At 37.0% G+C, this 19,732-nt stretch overlaps 1 pseudogene; it reads right to left on the bottom strand.

Moving 5' to 3' along the window:
* Nucleotides 1-14,175: 14,175 nt before the first annotated feature.
* LOC118849666 lies at nucleotides 14,176-15,244 on the bottom strand (annotated as a pseudogene).
* Nucleotides 15,245-19,732: the final 4,488 nt, after the last annotated feature.

Raw genomic sequence — 19,732 nt, 5'->3', positions numbered from 1 at the left:
ATGAGTAGCAGAACTTAGATTTGATCTCAGCTCTCCAGTTTCCAGGGTCAGTTTTCATTTTACTCCATGCCTAATGGCATGAGTTAACTAACCTCTTAAAGACCAAGGTGACTTTGTATTGCCAAAAGTCTCCTTAAAATGCTAGCCAGCCTAATGGACACTCAATATATACTTGTTGAATTGATTTGAATAGAACAGCACAGAAGCTTTTCTCTGCTGATACTTATTAGTAGAGGACTTTCACAGTTAAGCTTTAAGTGCCTCTCCTCAAGAGTACCAAATTCATTTCAGAAGCATGAAATAGGAAATTTTTAATTTAATACCTTGCAAAATAAACAGTTGCACTATTTTGAAGCACATTTAGAGTTTGTCAAAGAACTTGAAAACATTTGTAACATGCTGACACCATTCCAAAAATATTTCCCTTATATTTTCAGTTCTATGCCTTTCATCCACATCTTTCTTTTATGTATCAATGATTCAAATATTAGTTTGAAAGCACTAGTAAGTCAAAGAAGAGCATAAGATATTTTTGAAAGCTTTCTTGCCCCATCATAACAAGAAATCAGGTTTTACAAAGCATGTGTAACCTTAACTATACTAATGTTTAGTTAATACAGTATAGTATATACTATATATATATATATATATATACATATATAATATAGTATAATAGAATCAAAATACCTAATTTCGCTTTCAGTTTTATAAGTACAAAATTTCTTTCCATGTGAGATGGTTTGCCTTTATCAAATCTGTAATATCGCAGAGAAGTTTACCCTTCATTTTAAGGATAACTAGAAGCACTTCTCTAGCACAAAGATTTTAACATGGTATCCCATTTTGGCAAAGAAAAAAAAGTTAGCTTTTGTTGTTGGTGGTGGTTTTTTTTTTTAAGAATACATCTGATACCATTTTAGCTCTCTCAAATAACTCATGATTTAACATGTCTAAGCTAAAATAGTGTAAATTGCATAGTTTCTGGTGTAATTCATTTTGCTCATGAGGCAGTTGGCATGTAAGGTAGCACATGCTGACCTTGGGCATAGGGAGACCTGGATTCAAATTCTAGTAAAGATAGCTACTGACATATGACACCAGACTAATCACTTGTCCTCTCTTAGCCTGTTTCCTTCTTTGTAAGATGGGGATAAAAATAACCATATCATTTACTTCACATGAGGGTTAAATGAGATAATGTGTTTAAAGAATTCTGTAAATCATAAAACCTGAAACAAAGGTAGGTTATTTATTAGTCTATCCATAGCTTAGGGATTCCATGGCAACACAAGTGCTGGTTAGGGTAGAGTCAGCTCATTAGCACCTTAAAAGACTGTTGTCTCAAGTGCAGAGGTTTCAATGTTAATTTTCATCTCATTGAAACTTGAAAGTGCCATATGGTATTCTGGTCTATGGCTGAGAATGCCTTTCTTTGCCTCCTGCTTGGCACCTTGTATTTGTGGCAAGGTGAATTCTGACCAATGTTTACATGATCTCCTGTTTACTTTCTTGCAACATCACTTGCAATCCAACTTTTTTCTTCAAGAAAGATATTTGTTTTGAAACTAAGATAACTAGCTATAGCTGAACCTGTTTTTTTTTTAACTTGGGCTGGGTCTTCTCTTGGTGGCTGGCTCACAAAAAGAATAATTCACTATTTGGATTGCTGTCCTTGCACAGAATTTATGCTGGGAAAATCTCACAATACAAATCATGCTTATGTTTCTGCAAATATGGGTAATAAGGTCCTTACCTTCCATAAAAGCTCCCAGGGTAACTTTTATTTCAATATACATAAAACGTAAGAGATTCAAAGGACTCAGAAGAGTCCATAAAGAGATGTATAACACATACAATAGCATACATGGTATCATAAAGAAATCAACTAAAAGGTTGTCATCTGTAATGATGTGCTGACATTCTTCTGAATTACTATCTTTCTCATAGAACATTAAAATGATTCATATTATTCCCTGTGATTTTGGCTCTGCTGTATATTTTGGACCTGCTATATGGGTAACCCATTTCCTATTACCAACATTGTCTAACTAACTCATTGTAATAGCACGAAATTTCCAAGTCTTGATTTCTTGCCTTTCCTGTCACATGACAGGGCTTTGCTCATGAAGCAGTCCCTAAGACCTTCTTTGTACAAGAAATCTCCTTTTCAGATAGAAAGGAACATGCTGCCAAGGAAATCAAAATTTTCTCTTTTCTACATCAGTGATGTGAAATTCAAAAAAAAAATCAAATCCATGTGGGCTGCATATTGACTTAGAAAACTAAAAGTTAACATTATGTATGCTATCTTAGATTTTAATTTATTTTGTTTGGCATTTCCCATTTCCATTATAATCTGGTTTAACAGCATTTTTGCAGGTCCCATGTTTCACTTGGACAGTGAGTTTTACTCCTCTACTGATAAGTTTAGGTTTAGAAATAGAGTTTACACATTGTCTCTTGGAATATTTGGATGAATACATTCCTGCTTCTACCATGTAATTCTGTAGGACCTTCATCATTGTTCCAACAACTACCATCTCTTGGAATGGCAAAGTCCATAATCATATTTCTTGTTTCTGATCTGTCTTAGGAATTGTTGAGTGAGCATATGCGCTTCTGTTCCAGAGGGAGGGAGACAATGTAATTGAATGATTAGTTTTTTACTTGGTAAGTCTAGAACACAATTCAACTCTATAGTATTCAGTTCTATTCTATGAATGAATGAAGGATTAAGGAAAGGGAAGAAAGAGTAGGATAAAAAATTCTACTATCTATTATAAGACAACATAAAGGGGCAACTTCTCTGACAAGATTCCATTCTCCCCAAGGTCTTAGGCAAACATTGAATTGTTGGGTAAGATCAATCAATGGCCACCTAGTCCTTGAAACCCAAACAGAAACTACTCCTTCTTCACAAAAGGGCTCCAGTTGGCATTCCCACACTCTCCATGGAAAGGTACCCAGCTGATTCTCTAAAGGGCCAATACTCTGTAGACTCATTACATGGTTTTTATAGTTCAAAATGATTTGCAACTCCCTGATCAGCCTCCTTCCCAGTGTTCTCCAGGTGAGGACTATGGCTTCATATTATAGGATAATGTAATCTCAGAAGAAAAATAATTGCTATAAAGGAGACAGATGAGTAATGCAGTGAGTAAGGGATGACACTTAGATATCCTGAGCATGCTCTAGCAATCTTCTTACTCTAGAAACTTTCCTGTCATATTGCAGTAGCCTTCTCATACTAGAAGATTCTGGTACCCTGATGTCCCTTCCATTAATTGGTCATTTCATCCTAGAAACTCCATTTAAAGAAGAGGCTCCAGGTCAATGATGTTCACTTCTCAATCACCTCTTCTGACTCTGTGATCTTCCTTCTCCACTTTTACCCCTCCTCATCCTATACTGACTTTTTAGCTTCCTTTTATGTGTTATTTTCCTCTATCACAGTAAAAGTTCCTTGAGAGTAGAATGTCTTTCTTTTTAATTGTTATTTCTTTCTTCAGTATTTAGCTCAATGCCCGGCACACATTTAGTAGATTCTTATTGTTTTGACTTTATTGAGCATTAAACAAAGCACTAACATGAATCCTAGGAGTTCCAATATCATATTGGATAGATTCTCTATGGAAAATAATGGAAAGATCTGGACGAGAATCATGAAGGATGATAGTGTTAACTCATGGAGGGGATACCTATGCCTATAAGACCACTGATCCAATTTAAAAAAAAAATTAAAGGATTGAAGGGCAGTAGACATCTCATTCCCATGACTGTATATTTGTCCAAACTATATTAGTGCACTTGTATGTATTTTTCCCTATTTTCAGATGGTGGATAGGATGAAAGAAAAGAATAGGAGACCTAGAGAAAAAAAACAAATTGAGTTGGATTGAGCTTTAAAAACCATTGCGTGCCATCTCTTCTAGCATACTTACTTTATAGATGAAGAAAATGACTACATTGATAATAAGTGAATAGGATCAGGATTTGAACCATCCTGCAATCTGATCACATACAGTTGTAGGTGATGTAAATTTTTAGCCTATTTAATGGGTCATTTATTTGTTTTGTATTTCACATGCTGAAAATAATCCAGCCCCCGTACCTTAACCTGTGAGGTCAATATTTATGTCACTAGGTTTATTACTTTATATAGAATGATGAAATATTGTACATTTAGCCTTTCTGAAAAGCCTTGTGAAAATCACCCCATCTTGATGGCCTAATCTTGATAGAAAATAATGCAATGGAAAGAGCGTGGGAATCCTAGGGACTCTATTCAAATCCTTACTCTACTATTTAGAACCTTGGTGACCTGGGGAATATCACTTAACCATCCTGGATTTCTTTTTCCTCAGTGGAAAAATAAGGCATTGGATTAAGTAGCCTCTAAGCTCTCTTTTCTTTCTCAATCTGTTGGTTTTATAACCCTTAATAGTCCAGTCTTCTCTCCATACTGCAATAAAACAGGTTTGGTGAAGGTCCAAGTTTATTTGAACATTACTAGAAAAGTGCCTGGCATATAACAAGGGCTTAATAAATGATTTTTGACTGATATCTTTAAATATTTTTAAAAGACCTTATATTTACATTGTACTTTATTGATGGATTTCCACTACCTCTTCTAATAAATCAGAGAGATGTTACAGTGTTGTTAGAAGAGAGGTACTCACAATGGAATGAAATCAGAGGTTATTGAAGTTTTGACCTATTTTGTTTATTATATAGCATAGCACCAATTATATTCATTTTCCCACTTGAGTTTCACAAAATCTTGTGAGCCAGGGCAGGTTTACTCACATTTTACAGATGCAAAAACCAAGACCCAGAGATCTTAAATAATTGGCTCAAGTCATGTGGCATAGTGAAAACCGGTATTTGTAATCTGGTTCAGTATTCTTCCTACCATACTACCAGTGTGATATACAAAATTTTCTACCCAGAGACAATGTCGTGTAACCCAGAAGGTGTATTCCTAAAGTGGGTATTTCAGGCCATGAAAGGATAGGGAGATCTCATGTAAAATGGAAGCTATTTGGGCCTTAGGTAAAGAGATTAAGGGTAGCTCTAGGGTTTATCCTCAAGTAGCTCTAGGCAGGGTTTGAAGAATTTGCCATGTGGAAATGAAAGGACATGAGTTAGGGATGGATTTTAAACAAGGAAATGCATTTTGTTTATGTTTCTGAAATGCCACCCTATAGCTTAGAGAGTACAATTTTAAAAGATTTTTTAAAAAATCCATGAAAAGCAGTTTTTCTCTCATAGGGGATTTATGGCATTTGTTTTCAGTTCTGAGATAAACTATTGGAAAACAAATCCTAAAATATCCAGGATTGTGGAGGCAAGAATGGAAGAGGGAAGATTACTCAAATATTGAATTTAAAGCTTCTTTTTTAAATGTAAAAGCAATTAACTCTAAAGCTTATTGTTCAAAGAAAAAAGAGTAAATATCTTATTTCAGATCAAATGTTAAGTTGAGTTTTACAGAGATATGGACATTTTAAGAAGCCAGTCCCAGACTGCAGTAATTTTGTAGTTAACATCTAGGTTGTGTTCTTATTTTTCAGTTATTTTTATAGGAATGTGTGTTGGCAATATGAAGGTGGGGCACAACACAATTACAAAGAACTTTGAAACAGGCAGTAAAAAGAGAGGTAACTGGAGGCCTGAAATTAACAACAGGCAGACCTGGATCCAAAACTCACTTTTATGCATTTATTAACTGTGTGACCATGGGCAAATTATAACCTCAATGGGTCTTGGTTTCTTCATCTGTAAAATTAAGGACCTCCTTGCCTTCTAATTTGTCTTTGGCATCTATGGGCTGAGAAATCTGAGAAATCTATGGGCTGAGGAATGTGTGTTGGCAATATGAAGGTGGGGCACAACACAATTACAAAGAACTTTGAAACAGGCAGTAAAAAGAGAGGTAACTGGAGGCCTGAAATTAACAACAGGCAGACCTGGATCCAAAACTCACTTTTATGCATTTATTAACTGTGTGACCATGGGCAAATTATAACCTCAATGGGTCTTGGTTTCTTCATCTGTAAAATTAAGGTCCTCCTTGCCTTCTAATTTGTCTTTGGCATCTATGGGCTGAGAAATCTGGAAACCATCCCTGTTGCCAGTGATTCAGTCATCCTGAGGCCTGCCCTGGGTTTGCTGGGGCCCAGTCTACACTGAGGTGGCCTGGGCTGGTCTGTGATCCTCTCTCATCCTGGTGCAACAGACCTTTCCTGCAGACCTTCCAAATTGTCTTGGGCTGGACATTTTGTTTCACTTCATCTTTCTGTGGGTTCTGCTGCTCTAGAATTTGTTTAGAATCATTTTTTGAAGGTATTTGGCAGGGTTTGGTGGAGAACTCAAACAAATCCCTGCCTTTACTCTGCCCTCTTGGTTCTGCCTCCAGGAGGCATATTTTAATCCTTTCAATTGCTACTGCCTTCTCTTCTAAGGGTACCTTTAATCTGCTTTCTATTTATATTGTAGATGGCAATTTTTGTATATGTTATCAATCAATAAACATTTATCAAATGGCTGTTATGTGCCAAGCACCACACTAAAGCACTAGGGATCCAAAGTGAGGCAAAATAAAGTCACTGGCTTCAAGGAGCTCACAGTCTAATGCTATTTCTCTCATTAGAAAACATTGACTATCCTGGTTTTTCCTTTCCCTAACTCTAGACTTCTGCATCAGGAAATGAATGTACCATGAGTGATTCGGTATAAAAATTTCAAAACAGAGAAGATAGTATTTCTGAGTTTCTCAAACCGAGAGTGAAATAAGAATGAAACTAAAAGTTTCTTAAAGGCAGGGACTGTTTTTGTTTTATTGTATGCCCAGTTTAACAAAATACCTAGAATATAGTAAGGGTATAAGGAAATGTTTGCCGATTGACTTCCTAAGTTCAGGAACTTTTCCCAGCTGTTTAGGTAGGAAAGGCAGTATAGTTCAGAAACAGGTTTGCCTGTTTTAATGCCCTTCATGACCACCCCATGTTTTGTCTACTCGCATCCCTACTCAGCCAATAGCTAGAATTTAGTGCATGATATTGTATGTCATGAGACTCGATCTATTCCATTTCACTTCAACGGTATTTGAAACTTCCCCAATGACTTTTTTTTCAGAGTTGGTAAGTTTATTGGCAAAGACCTAATCAAGTGTTGTTTTGTGTGTAATTCATTTTGGCCTTTAAAATAGCCTAATAATGAAATGGTTGGTCTAGTTCTTTCAGCCATTTTGACATATCAGCCGGGCAATTTACTATTTACTTTTATCTGTAATACTGGGCAAAAACAAAACAAAAAAACCCACCAAAACACATAAAACCCAAACCAGTATGCCATTTTGGGGACTGATGCAGTCTTTAAGCTTCACTAGAAAGAACCTAAGCAAACCACTACACATTAACATCAGTGGCAATCCAACAAGATTGTCCCAATCTGCCACCTTTCTAAGTGTAACTTCACAATGTATTTGTTAAGATGGTGTTAGACTAGCAGAAAAATGAAACAAAGTGGATAGAATTAAATTCTAAATCCCACCTTCATTATCATACTACTGACATCTTATAAAAATATGCATTTAAAGGAAAAACAGCATCCGCCTGAAGGAATCCTCATAAAGCTCCCAGCCCCAATAGTCTAACTTACTTATGGGCCCCACTGAACAGTAGGCATGATCTGATTTAACCACACAATCTGGCTTTAACCACACCACAGGCCCCAGACTCAGTATAGTGGCTGCCCCTACCTACCCACTGCCCTGCTACCCCTGACTCAATACCCCAACTTCCTTATATTTGCTTCACTGCCTCAACAGAGCAACAGGTTTGTCCATGAACTCATATTTCCCACAGAGCAGCAGGCATATCCATGTGATGGGATACCAGTCACTGCCTCTAGCTAGCCACTGCTCCCAGATCTATTCCTCATATTTCCCACAGAAACAGCAAGTATGTCAATGCACTCAACCACAAGCACCTCCATCTAGTTTCAGACAGCACCACAATAGTCGGCCAGTCAGAAAGCAGCACCACCAGGATGCCCAAGTAGGATATAAACCCCAAAACAATGGAAGGGATTTTCCCAAAGTAGGTACCTGTGCAGTAATATAAAAAAACCTGTCCTTTAGGTGACCTTATCACATAGAGGCTTATTATAATATCATTATCATATATACATACCTCCCCACATGGTTTTTTTTCTGTATGCATTATGGGTAATCACATGCACAATTCCACTGAGGCTAGGACCCCTCCCCTATTACCTAATCCCTTAACAAACCACTCTTGCCTTTTTAATATTCATCATTTCTGTTATGTAATTGCATCTTTATAAAAATCCATCTTGCTTTCACTAAAGTTGCTCGTTCCTCTTGGAACTTAGCCTGCTCCATGATAGGCATCAATCTCAATGAATGCCTATACTTGGATTAGAGCTGGTCTGACTCTAATTCTTTGAGACAGTTCCACATAACACACCATGAAACTGCAACAATGGTGACTAGCTCCTTCTTGGCCACCCTTTGTTCAGTATGTCTGAGCCCTGGGGTCAGAGGCCAAGATAGAGCCCTCTCCCCTCCATTGACTTTTTGGTGGGTATACCAGAACAGATGATGCCTAAAGATCATCCAACCTCTTGAAAGAGTCAGTGTTTAGACACTGTAGAGAACTCTTGGTAGCTTTAGCACTTATAGTGGCTGCTTTAAAGTCTCATAGCAGTTCCTGAAGGAGGCTCAGACTTTTCATTGCAATCAGTTAATGTAATTTCATTCACAAAGCCTGGCAGATTTACAGGTGGCAGGAATATAAGATTAATTATGCTACTCCATCTATGCCTTCAGATGTGACTGAGGCCTAAGTAATTCAATTCCCATCAGTAATTTGTTTCCTTTTGTCATTTCCCAACACCTGCCTTTCTCCTAATTCATCCTTCTACTTTATAAATTTTGGGCTCTTGAAATTGTGCAAAAAACTACCTTCTTTTTATATATTTGTGTTAGACTGGTAGCTTGAGGAACATTCATGACAGCCTTTCCATTTCCTTCAACCTAAAAACAACAGGTCTGTGGGAAGATGAGTGTAATATGGTCATGGGATTTTGGTCTGCTTTCCAGTTGCCTCCCAAAAAGCTTGGTCTTAGGGTTTCTTGGACCTTAGACATTCCTAGGAAAAGACCAGACCACAGAGTAGAAGAACAATGACTAATCAGAATGAAGTAACCAAAGCTGTCTATAGCCGTATGAAAAAAATGCTCTAACTCACTACTGATTGGGGAAAATGCAAATTAAAACAATTCTAACATACAACTCATACCTCTTAGGCTGGCTAGTAGGACAGAAAAAGCATAATAACAAATGTTGGAGGAGATGTAGGAAACCTGGAAAGACTTACATGAGCTGATGCAAAGTGAAACGTACTGTGTACAAAGTAACAGCAATATTGTAAGATAATCAGATGTGAATGACACATCTATTCTCAGCAATACAATAATCCAAGACAACTCTGAAGGGCTTATGATGAAAAATGCTGTCCACCCCCAGAGAAAGAACTGATGGTGTCTGAATACAGATTGAAACATACTTTTTTTTTTTACTTTATTTTTCTTCAGGCTTTTTTTGTCTGTGTTTTCTTTCACAACATGACTATTATGGTATCAGATTGCTTGCCTTCTCAATGAGGGAGGGGGTGGAGAGGGAGGAAGGAAGAGGATATGGAACTCAAAGATTTAAAAACAAATGTTAATATTGTTTTTACACATTACTGGGGAAAAATAAAATACTGAAAAAATGTAAAAAAGAGATTCCAAAATGAAAACTCCCAGAAATATAACCAAAGTCCAGGACTGTCGGTTTTAGGAGAAAATATTACAAGCAGGCAGAAAGACATAATTCAAATATTATGGAAATAGAATGGAAGAAAATATTCAGTTAGTATTCATAAGTGTAAATGATAATGGGTTGAACTCACCCATAAACCAGAAGCAGATAACAGAATGGATTAGAAGTCAGAATCCAACAATACGTTGTTTTTCAAGAAACACACTTGAAATAGAGAAACACACATGGAGAGTGTGTAGAATCTATTAATCTTTGATCTCAAAGTAAAAGCAATAATATCCCTAATTAAAAGAGGTAAACAGCATGACTACACCTTGCTAAAAGGCACCATAGAAAATGAAGTAATATCGATGCTAAACATATATGCATGAAATGGTAAAGCATCCAAAATCATAAAGGGGAAGTTTAATGATTTACAAGTGGAAATAGTAAAACAATACTAGTGGGCAACCTCATTGGTCCCCTACTAAAACTAGGTAAATCTAACCATAAAATAAATATGTAAGGAGTTAAGGAGATTAATCGAATTTTTTTTTTAAATTAGATAGAATAGACTGCTAGAAAAGTTAGATGAGGATAGAAAAGAGTATACCTATGTGTCAGGTTTATATGGCACCTTCACAAAAATTGACCACGTATAAGAGCCTAAAAACCACACACAAAAACTCAGTAATATGAGATGAATGATTTTCATACCATAATGCAATAAAAATTATCCTTTAACAAAAGGTCTTGGAAAAATAGATTAAAATTAATTGGAAACTAAATAATCTAACCCTTAAGAATGAATGGGTTAAAGACCAAATCATGGAAATAATAATTTCATTACAAAGAATGACAACAGTGAGCCTAAATATTAAAATTTGTGGGATTCAGGCAAAGTAATATTTAGGGTTAATTGAATATTTCTAAACACTTACATAAATGAAATAAAGAAAGAGAAGATCAATGAAGTGGGCATTAAACAAAAATAAATAAATAAATAACTAGAAAAAGAGCAAATTTTAAATTCCTAATTAAATATCAAAATGGAAATCCTGAAAATCAAAGGTGAAATTAATAAAATTCAAACCGAGAAAACTATTGAACTAATAAATAAAATTTTGAGCTGATTTTATGAAAGTAAACAGTAAAATAAAGCATTGATTAATTTGATTAAAAACAGAAGAAAACCAAATTTCTATTATCAAAAATGAAAAGAGTCAATGCAGCACCAACAAAAATGAAATTAGAGCCATTATTATGTGTTGTTTTTCCCAATTATATGCCAATAAATCTGACACACTAAGCAAAATGGATGAATATTTACAAAAAATACAAATGGTCCATATTAACTGGTGATGGAATAAAATATGTAACCCTATCTTAGGAAAAGAAATTGAGCAAGCTATCAATGAGTTCCCTAAGAAAAAAATCCTCAGGACCAGATGGCTTCACATATAAATACTACTAAATGTTTAAGGAACAATTAGTCCTGAACTTACATAAACTTTTTTGGGGAACAAATAGGTAAAGAAGGAGTTTGATTAACATAAAACCCTGAGACAGATTTTCTGGGTAATTAATAATCAATTAATTAATCAGGCTAGCTAGAAATCAATAAATTGATGGTCAGTTATTTCTCTCACAAACTAAAGAGAACCAGTGGAGACAATGAATACCTTTGTAAAAGATGATGTCCCTGACAAGTGAAAATGAACCCTGATTGGTGGACATTTAATGACGAGGTAGGCTAGAAGTCTTCAGCTACTCATGCTAAGAATATGGCTTGGTAGTGAGATTCAGCTGCCTCAAATGCTCTGAACAAGGGAAGCCATCTCCATCCAGACCACTCTGGATGGTTTCTTCTTCATGAGTTTGGTCACCCTAAACTTTAATAGAGGAGTACAAGGACAAGGCATCTTTTCCTCAGGGTAAGAACTCCACTAGATTGGATTCTGCTTACACTCTAAATAGAAATAAGGTCTCCTGATAGGGTGGGTTCCCACCAAAATTCAAGAGCATGTTTCTTCAAGGGTTAGGACAACTTTATTAGTCAGTCATGTCCTTCACAGACAGATTTTTACAGATTTTTTTTTTTTACAAAAACTGGCTTTACTTTTATTTACAGGGCATCCCTAAAATCTAGACACATAGGAAAAAATGCATATTTTGAAATATTTGGAATATTGACAGACCTTAGCCCGCTTGACTTCTTTTTCTGGGGTATGCTAAAGGAGAAGGTAGACTTAGTGAAAATCACAGATGCAACATACTTGATTGAACAAATAAAGAGTGAATGTGATAAAATTGATGGCAATGTGGAGTTACTACATCAAGTTCACGTGAACCTTGGAAAGCACATCAACCTTTCCATCACAAATGATGGAAATCATACTGAAGATGTTATTTGTTAATATTCCAATTAAATAAAATGTTGCTGAAAGTTTCATTTATTTCTTGAAAATGTGCATTTTTGCCTATGTGTCCAGATTTTAGGAACACCCTGTATTATCTTTAAAAAAAAAAACTATTTTTAAAAGTGATTTTTTGAAACTTTCAGATGCAGATATGAAATCCTCACTCCTATGACAATGCACAAAGGGTCAAAGAATAGTTCAAGAAGCTACCACACTTCTCTTTGGATAGAATTCATGTATCTCTGTATGTCCTGTTCTCACATATTGCATTTCATACCTCCTGTTTCCATATACAAAAAACCATAGTTGAAACCATTATATATTTACAAATCATAGCTCTTAGTACAGATATTACACCACAAAGACAATGATAAACTATGAGGTCAATTATCAAATGTTTCTTAAAAGTGCAATCTTAAAATTTTTCACAGATGCAGTTCTTTTTTAAAAAAAATATTTTCAGGAAGCACTGACACGGCAAAGAATAGCTAAAATTAGTTTTTATTAACTGCTCAAAGTTGTTCAATGTCCTTTTGCAAATAAAAGGCTACAAAACATTGATTAAAATTGTCTAGGAGGGTCAGCTATTCAATGACTGCAGAGTTTTCACTATGATACTTCTCAAGAAGGCACGAAGACAGTGTCTTCTACGCTGTAATTCTAGTCTGCACCTGTTTGTCTATGGCTATAATAGATCACACAGCCACAAATTCGCTTACTGAGAACATTTGGAAAGCAGTGTCCTTCCTAGTAGAGGTTTGGTTTCTCATCATCAGTGCTCCAGACAAGACTCTCTGTCACTTACCAGCTCTATCAAATTAGGCCTCAAAAGGCTTGTTGAGAAGCAAACATAACCTAATACCATGATGCTTTAATGCATGTTCCATCTTCTTTGAGGAGTTCTAACAATCCTTTATTGTTACGGGCTGAGTTAGAGCTGAGCCCTGCTCTCCTCAGACCTCCAGGCCCAGGGGCCTGCTGAGATAAACTCAGGGCTTTGGGATGTGGGTGGAGCCAGGAGGAGGGGTCTCGCCTTTGTTGCCTCCCTAGCGATTCCAGGTCGGACCTGCCTGACCACGTGGAACTTCTGGCTCTCTGGCAGAGCATGTGGAACTTCCGGCTGCCTGACCACGTGGAGTTTCCGGTCTTTGCCTGGACTGCCTGCCCGCAGGGAGCTTTGGGTAGTGTGGGAGGAGAGGGGGAGGAGAGTAGGTGGAGTCAGGGCGGTCCTAGGGCCCAGGTGTATTAGCTTTACCTGTCTTTCACCCACGTAACCAAAGAGTGTACCTACGTCACTAAAGGTATAAATGTGCTGCTTGCTGAAATAATAAATGGAGTCATTCACCATCTTGTTCGGCTCCCGCCCCGTACATTGTCCGGAGATCAGGCCCTTTGCTTAGGCAGAGGCCTGGGGCTTGGGGGGAACCCTGAGCATAGTTACGAGGCTTCGGAAGCCCGTGACACTTTATAGCAGGGCTGTCCAAAATGAGGCCCATGGGTTGCACGCAGCCTACAAACATAGAAATTTACAAAAATGCTTTAGTAAACTAAGCAGAGCTACCACAAAGCTCTCACTAAAATGGCAACTCAAAATATATTGTCTATTGTTTTAATAAAAACCCAAGGTTGGACAGCCCTGCTTTATAACCACCATCTCATTAAGCCTCACAACATCTTTCAGGTATTTATAGTATGTGGCAAGTATCACTACCCTACAATCATAATAACCAATACTCATTTGGGAATGATGGTTCCTACTTCCCATGCCAAGAAAAAACTTTGTGTAGCTTTTTTTTTAAGCAGCTCCTTTTATCACTATTTATAGAAAAGCAGACCCTCCCTCCCACTGCAGCCCCCACCACTCTTTAAATTTCAAAGCTCAGACCTGTTGGATGCCAGCTTGATTCAGAGCTGGGATAGCAACACTTACAATACTTGGCTTTCTAGTCTGCATACTTCTTTGACCATAATATTAATGTTGATAATTGGATTAAAGTATAGGGCACAGTAAAATAAACAGTTGCAAATAAACTGAGGAATAATAGGCCAGAAAAGGGCCACAAGAAGTCCCTGCATTGATACTTTCCAAAAATGGCTCCACATGATGTGAGGAGCAGTTTTCAATTTATTCCTAGCCAATCCCAGGCAAATTCAGCGATCCATTCATATGGAAAGAAAGAATATTTAATAGGGAATTCTATCCACTGCTTCCAAATGGGCTCTTTAAAGTCAAGAAACATTGTGATGATACTCTCTTTTTCTTACACAGGGCATATTGTATGGATGAAAGGTAAGAAGGTTTCTGCATAATCAAACGAGTACAGACACAACATACTGAGTCTTGGGGAGCTCTTCAGGGCATACAACATGACTTCCCTCGGTTGATGGCCTGCCATTAAGTCTTTCAGATAAAAATGTTTCTCTGTAAAGAGAAGCCCACGGGCCCAGTTTCTCTAGTCAAAAGGTGACTTCTTTAGCACTTCATTTTACAAAGATTTTTGAATGAGTAGGTGATGCTCTGATTCTCTGCTGTTCCAGTGATATACAAGTAGAACCACTGCAACACCGGTAAAAGCTGTCAGTACTCCAGAAAAAAGTCCCCCTCTTCTTTGAGGATTTGCTCACCTTGCATTTGGAGCTATAGAAATCTGATCACTCCTGTATTTATGAAAGGCTGCAAGACTATGGACTATATCACTGTTCTGCTGAATGTCTTCTAAACTCACTTTGATGGCATCTTTGAGCAGAATATTTACTTTAGGAAAACCTCATTTCTTTTAGCACTTTGGACATTCTGTTTTCTTTGAAGACACCCATCATAGAGCCAGGAAATGTAAGAGAAACTGTGTACATACTTCAAGGAGGTGGGATTCACCAGGATGTCGTAACAGCAGTGACAAGAAAATTCACTAACAGAAATTTGACAACTAATATCAGAGATTGTCTCTTCTTCAGTGTTTATCATGTTGGGTTCAATTAGCTGTATGCTTTTCATCTTTCTCTAGATCATTCCATACTCAGAAGACATCTATTTCACTCTTACAATCTGCAAGGCATAATTAAATCATATGTACCTGGAGCCAGCCCCATGCAGACCCAAGCACCCCCTGGCCCATGGAGGCACTGCCAACCTCAACCCCCAACCATAGCAACTGAGTGACTTTATTTTTAAATAAAGGAGAAATGTTTGGATCCCGAACTGATAACTGGTTATTAAAATAATAGTAAAACAATTTATCTCAGAAATACTATCAAATTCAAAGGAATTGATTATGACAGAAATAGGGTTTTGATTCCTAAACCAGGGAGAGCAAAACAGGGAAAATAAACTATAGACAAGTTCTCTTAATGAATATCTATGCAAAATTTAAATTAAAACTAACAAGGAAATTACAGATATATATATATATATATATATATATATATACACACACACATATCAAAAAGATCATACATTGTGACAAGGGGAGATCTATATTAAGAATGAAGGATTGGTTCAATATGGGGAAAATTATCAGCATAATTGAAAACCATATCAATAACAAAAAAAGCAAAAATCTATCAGCATCTTCCTAGATATGGAAAAAGCCTTTGACAAAATATAATACTCATTCTTATTAATAACTCTTGAAATCCTAGGGGAGGAATGATGTTTCCTTTAAAATGATAAATCTGTATAAAACCATCAAAAACCATTAATTGTAATGGGGATAGAAGCCTTCCCAATAAGATCAGGGGTAAAGAAGGAAGAATGTCTATTATCATAGCTATTATTTAATATTGCAGTATAAATATTAGTTATAGCAATAAGAGGAGAAAAAGAAATTGAAGGAATTACAATAGGCAATGAGGAAACAAAACAATCACTCTTTGCAGATGATATGATGGTATATTTAGAGAAAATTTAAAAAAAAAACTAGTTGAAATAATTAATAACTTTAGCAAAGTTTCAGGATATGGAATAAATACATATAAATAACCAATATTTCTATTAATATTGCCAGCAAAATTGAGCACAAAGAGATAGAAAGAGAAATTCCAATGCTTGGGAGTCTACTTGTCAAAATAAAGCCATGAATTAAAGGAACACAATTGCACAACATTTTTCACACAAATAAAGATATGAAAAAGTGGAGAAATATTCATTGTTTATGAGCCAATATATGAAAAATGTTTGAATTTATTTATTCAGTGCCATACCAATCAAACCACCAAAAATTATTTTATCAGACTAGAAAAAAATAATAACAAAATTTATCTGGAAGAACAAAGTGTCAAGAATGTCAAGGAAATCAATGAAAAGAAAAAGTGAAGGAAGGTAACCCAGCAGTTCCAGGTTTTAAAAGTATATTACGAAGAAATGGTATACATCAAAACCATGTGGTACTGGCTAAGAAACAGAGTGGTGGATCAGTATAATAGTTTATGTATACAATATACAGCAGTTAAGGATCACACTTATTTAGTATTTTATGGGTCCCTATGGTGCTAATGTGATCAAGGATCTTTCCCACCCACTTAATAGGCCTCAGATAGAGAAAGTTAAGGGAAGCTTGATTAGGAGAAGCCTGTTTGTAGAAAGACCTATTTGCTAAGTAGGTTCTAGGCCCCAGGTCTATACCATTTTGCTAAATAAGTGATTAGCCCCAGGACTACACAGGGTATATATACCCTGTGGGTAGCCATTAAGCTCAGACTAGAGAGCTCCAGAGAGAGACTAGAGAGCTACAAAGAGTGGAGATGAGAGAGCTACAAGAAGAAGACAGAGTATCGAGAGAGCTGCAAGAGATGGAGACCTTGAAGAGTCACAGAGACAGAGAGACAGAGAGAGAACAGGAAGGCCTCTAAGAACTTCAAGGGCTTTCAGAACTGCAGGAGGAGAGGACTCAGGCAAGCAGACAGAAGTCCTGAGTGATTGTTTTTGGAAAGGCACTAGCAGAAGGGAAGTTTACAGGATGGCTTGGCTATTGCTGTGATATGGTATTTTAATGTCCTTGCTATTACATTGAGGTGGACTTACTGGTTTTGGAATACAATTACTGCTATGTCGAATTGGGGTTATTGGTTCTGGGATCTGATCCTCTGGTGTCTGAATAAATGTTTTACTTCTTCTGCCTTCTATATAGAGACACTCTTATACTTTGGAATTCAGAACTATATAGGCATATTCATGGTCACCACAATATTATGAATCTTGCCTTACTAATACAGCCCCTAAAATCCAAACTCTTGGGGTAAGAACTCACTATTTGACAGAAATTACCAGGAAAATTGGATAATAGTTTGACAGAAACTGGGCATAGACATACATCTCATATACCAAGATAAGGTTAAAATGATTTAGACATAGTAATATTACTAGCAAATTATAGAAGCATGGCAAATTTTAGCTGTCAGATCTATGGATAAAGGAAGAATTTATGCCCAAACAAGAGCTAGAAAAGATCATGGGAAATAAAATAGATAATTTAGATCACAATAATTTTTAAAAGAATTTTGCACAAACAAAACCAATGCAGACAAGATTAGAAGGAAAGCAGGAAACTTGGGGAAAATTACAGCAAGTTTCTCTGATAAAGGTCACATTTCTCTAATGTATAGGAAATTTAGTCAATTTTATTAGTCATGCCCCAGTTGATAAATGGTCAAAGGATATAAAGAGGCAGATTTTAGAAGAGGAATCAAAGGCAACAGTTATATGAGCAATGCTCTAACCTAAATCACAATTGAATAGAGAAATGCAAATTAAAACGGCTTTAAAGTATCACCTCACACCTATCAGATTGACTGATATGAAAGAAAATTAAAATGATAAATGTTGGAGGAGATATGGAAAAATTGGGACAGGACACTAAAGCATTGTTGTTGGAATTATGAACTGATCCAACCATTCTGGAAAGCAATTTAGAACTATAATCAAAGGGTTATAAAACTGTGCATACCTGGGGGGTAGAGCCAAGATGGCAGCTGGAAAGCAGGGATTTGCTTAAGCTCTCCCCCATATCACTCCAAACACCTGTAAAAAATGTCTCTGAACAAATTCCAGAGCTGCAGAACCCACAAAACAGCAGACGGAAGCAAGTCTCCATCCCAGGATGGATCAGAGTACAGCCCAGTGTGGGACACACTGGGACAGACCAGACCAGGAGGTAGCCTGGAGCAGGCCTTAGGGCCATGAATCATTGAGCTGTGGCAGTTACCAGACTTTTCAACCCACAAACACCAAAGACCACTGAGCAAGTTAGTGGGAAAACTGCTAGATCAGGTTAGAAAGTGGTCCGGGCCCAGCCCTGGGGGTGGCAGAAGTGGTGCGGTGGTGCTGCTTCCAGAGCTCCAGTGTGAGCTGCTTCCAGAGTCCCTGACTCACATGCTGGGAGGAATCAAGTGCCAGATCAGAGTGGGAGTGCCATGCTTGCTTTGCCCTGCTTGGATCTGGGTTGCAATCCTTGTTGGCGGCACTTGGAGGAGGAGGACTGATGCTGTGGCAGAGCTTGTGGTGACAGTGGAGGAGAAGTAGCTCTGAAAACAGTAGTGCAGCCCCTAAAGCTTGGGACAATGCACTTTCTACTCTACAAGCAGTCATACACTGACAAAAAGCTCAAAGGTCAAGTAGTTGGCTGGGAACATGGACAGGCATTGAAAAAGGACGCAGACTCAGACTCAGACTCAGACTGAGACTCAAGAATCTGTTTTTGGTGACAAAGAGGCTCAAAACGTACAGCCAGAAGAAGTCAACAAAGTCAAAGAGCCTACAACAAAAGCCTCCAAGAAAAATATGAATTGGTCTCAGGCCATGGAAGAGCTCAAAAAACATTTGGAAAAGAAAGTAAGAGAAGTAGAGGAAAAATTGGTGAGAGAAATGAGGGACATGCAAGAAAACCATGAAAAACAAGTCAATGACTTCCTAAAGGAGACCCAAAAAGATACCTAAGAAAATAACACCTTAAAAAAGAGACTAATCCAAATGGCAAAAGAGCTCCAAAAAGCCAATGGGGAAAAGAATGCCTTGAAAGGCAGAATTAGCCAAATAGAAAAGGAGGTCCAAAAGACCACTGAGGAAAATACCAACCTTAAAAATTAGATTGGAGCAAATGGAAGCTAGTGACTTCATGAGAAATCAAGATATTATAAGACAGAACCAAAGGAATGAAAATAAAAGGAAGACAATGTACAATATCCCGCTGGAAAAACCACTGACCTGGAGAATGGATCCAGGAGAGATCACTTAAAAATTATTGGACTACCCAAAAGCCATGATCAAAAAAAGAGTCTACACATCATCTTTCAAGAAATTATCAAGGAAAACTGCCCTGATATTCTAGAGCCAGAGGGTAAAATAGAAATTGAAAGAATCCACCGATCGCCTCTTGAAAAAGATCCCAAAAAGAAAACTCCTAGGAATATTGTCACCCAATTCCAGAGTTCCCAGGTCAAGGAGAAAATAATGCAAGCAGCCAGAAAGAAACAATTTCAGTACTGTGGA

Source organism: Trichosurus vulpecula, chromosome 5 (assembly GCF_011100635.1).
Source record: "Trichosurus vulpecula isolate mTriVul1 chromosome 5, mTriVul1.pri, whole genome shotgun sequence".
NCBI lineage: Eukaryota > Metazoa > Chordata > Mammalia > Diprotodontia > Phalangeridae > Trichosurus > Trichosurus vulpecula.
Note: the sequence above shows the minus strand (reverse complement) of the source record. Positions and strands in the feature narration are given on the sequence as shown.